General features: G+C 42.0%; 1 non-coding gene across 1 annotated transcript; it reads left to right on the top strand.

The window, feature by feature from the left end:
* Positions 1–415: 415 nt before the first annotated feature.
* On the top strand, positions 416–487 carry trnag-ucc (transfer RNA glycine (anticodon UCC)). Its single transcript has one exon. It is a non-coding gene; the product is annotated as a tRNA-Gly (tRNA).
* Positions 488–3254: the final 2767 nt, after the last annotated feature.

Here is a 3254-nt window from a genome sequence, read left to right as displayed (position 1 = left end):
AATAGCGTAGAGGGTGAGACTTGGTGGGATGCATGATGAGCCGAATAGCCTGTTCCTACACTGTAGGAATTTTATGACCCTATACTCCATCCCATCTATATCTGTGGATTAAGAGGACTATCACCTGATCAAATATCCCCTTTATTGTGTCAACGTTTGTTTTCTATCTGACAAAGAACTGCAGATGTTGCAGATCTGAGAGACAGCACAGAAATTGCTGGGAAACTCAGCAGGTCCGGCAACATTTGTGGATCCAGAGATTGTTCTTAATGACTGAAGGCTTCTGATGCTGGTGTTTTCAGACCTGTTGACGTTTTACAAGCAATTTCTTCTTTTGCTTTCAACCCCAGTTCAGTTGGTGACTATCACGGCCTTGTTATGGGCGTTTGGGAAAAGGGCCGGGCTAGCTGCTAGCGCGGTGGTGGTGTAGTGGTGAGCATAGCTGCCTTCCAAGCAGTTGACCTAGGTTCGATTCCCGGCCATCGCGGTTTTGCAAGGAAGTCTTGAGCACCAACGTTGCATGCTGTGGCGAAATGGATTTATCAGGTTGCTTTTGGGTTTTCATGGCGATGGTTCCTGTTAACTGCCGTGACAATCCGGGCAGCGTTGCTCGAAAGCTTTCCTCTCTGCTGCCCATTGCTTATTTGAATATTGTTCGCAACATAAGGTTTGTTTCGTTTTGTTCGAAAAGTGAGAGATTGCTGTCGTCAGAAACCTTAAATAATTTCAGAAGCCGCTGGAAATTCGGAACAGATCCGACAGCTTCTACCGTGGACAGGAAGGAGGTTTAAATGCGTCAAATTTCTTCAAGGTTAAAAGACATTCGCACCTCAAAACCATTTGGAAGCTTAAGAATAACAAACATCACATTATACCTTTTTCTCATCCGTTCAAGTTTCACAATATCATTCCGGTAGCAGGAAGACCAGTTTTGTGTGGTTTATGCAATGTTACTATATTCGAACATTGATTGTTTCGTAGTTAAATGATGTTTCATTTCGTTAAGTTTTCCAATAGAGTTGGGTTAGTCCACACTTTGTTTTTTGTTTGTGTTACAACGATAGTGCGAAGTAAATTGTGTTTTGGTTCAATCCTGGAAGTTTCACCAATTGAATTGCATTGCCGTACATTTGCCTTCAGGGGAAAAGAAAAAGGGATCTAGACCATCTTCTTAACTCATAGGAGTTTGATCTGGTTCAAAACCTCCTCAATTTCGGTCAATAAATGTTCCTACAGTCCGCAACAATGATTTTCACAGATTAGAGGAGGATGTACAGACATCGTTATTAATTATTATTACCTCGGACATGAGACGTTTGGGAATGATATTCCTCAGACCATCGACTGTCTGCTCAGCCAAGGTTAAAGGACTGGAATCCGGCAAAATTGGGAACAATGCAATTCCCAGGAGACTGAGAGTTACTAACAGAGCGGGAGGTGGAGAGTCGGGAGCAGAACTACAGGGAGAGTCCGCTCTGATCGCTGACACTTCACCCTCAGTAAATCCTTTGTCAGGAATAACTGCCATTAGTCAGAATGACAAAATGTTGTTATGAAAAATAAAGAGCATGAAAGTAAGGGATGGTTTAAAGCATGAACCCCACTGGCGATCTGTTGCAAGGGGTCTGTAGAATGCAGGATGAGATAAGAATAGTGGAATCCTCTCACACCAATTAGCAAAGAAAGGTTGACGCTGAAAGGTCTCGATGGTGAGATTAGATTACAGTTAGTAAAGTCAGGCTTCCTGTTAAGTATCATTATGACTCAATTGGGAACAGAAATATTTGGGACATGACATTAAGTATCAAATTAATAGTGAATAGAGTCAGCCTGATTGAGATTATTGACAATAAATGACTAATTATGACATCGGGAAAATATGACGTAGGATCTGGAAAGAAAGACCATTGTTGCGAAAGCTGACATTAAATATCTAACCGTCACATGAGAATAACGTTAAGTAGAAAGAACAATTAAAGAGATGATGGGAACTAACATCAATGGTTTATTGTGTAGCGAGTGTGAGGTACTATGATTAATATATTTAGACATTCTGATAAGCAAACAAAGCGTGGGAAAAATTTATAAAAAAACCATGGACAATGAAGTTCGATAGCATTCGAGAACCTGCTTTCTCGGTTTCACGGTTTTTCGTTTGCAAATAACAGACCGACTTCTTGAAGAACACTCTACGTCTCCTGGTGATTTTCGATACTTTTTCCACGACAAAACTCAGCAGGTCTGGCAGCATCCATGCAGAGAGAATCGTGGACAATATTTAACAACTTCATCAGAACTCAATAATCTCCCACAGATACTGCCAAACCAGATAGTTTTGTCAGAAGTTTCTGATTTTGTTTCAGATTCCCAGAGGCCACAGTTCATTACATTAACCTTTAAATCATTGCAGAAAGTTCTTTGTGGTTCTTCACACGGAAACTTTCCATTTGAGGAACATTTTCCTGCCCCCATTAGAAACAAGAAACACTGCAGCAGAGAAAACAGATGCTTTAACAACAACGATCGCTGTCGCCTTTGGAGGTCTTGAACCACCAGCCTTTCATTTAACGGTCTAATACGCTGAAACTTCCAACTTAAAACCTTGCCCGGACTTCAGTCTGTCCTTCCCAGACCGAGAAGTGTCCTCTTATCAGTTTTATTTTTCCAGAATAACGTCTGGAACACTCATTATGGAGGCATGGGAACAGTCTTACCCCATCGACGACAGACACACCCATGTCACTGAGCACCAGCTCTCCTCCAACTGGGACCATATACCTTCAAGCCTCCTAGTCCCTTGTGCGGTCCCGAGTTTTTTCATTGTCCCGGAGTCTAGATGAGGTTTGTATTTGTCATGTAGGGGAACGAGAATTATTTCAATGTCTCAGATCAGTTCATGTCCCGAGAACATCAAAGTTAATGGTCTATCCTCTTAAAGAAGGGGAAGCTGTCATGACTGTCTCCGCTCATTCGGGCAGTTCACACTTCTTCATTCTCCTTGGATTTCACTTCTTACGGAGTTTCTGAGGATTCACAATGTTGGAGACTGGGTTATATGGTTTGCCTCATTAACATTTTTTCCACCTGCCAATTGATAATATTTTCCCAAAATCTCTTTAACCCTCCTCTGCCTTGCACCATGTCCAGGGTCGAGATTTCCTGGCATTTGGAGAGATTCCGAGGTTTTCTTTGGAGCCATGAGAGTTAACTGAAAATGTTCTGCAGCTGTTTATCTTGATGGGGGAGGGAGCGGT

This window comes from Chiloscyllium plagiosum, unplaced genomic scaffold (assembly GCF_037043375.1).
Source record: "Chiloscyllium plagiosum isolate Xiang-an unplaced genomic scaffold, Cpla_swu_hap1 HiC_scaffold_8, whole genome shotgun sequence".
Classification (NCBI taxonomy): Eukaryota; Metazoa; Chordata; class Chondrichthyes; order Orectolobiformes; family Hemiscylliidae; genus Chiloscyllium; species Chiloscyllium plagiosum.
This window is presented reverse-complemented; position numbering and strand designations above follow the sequence as displayed.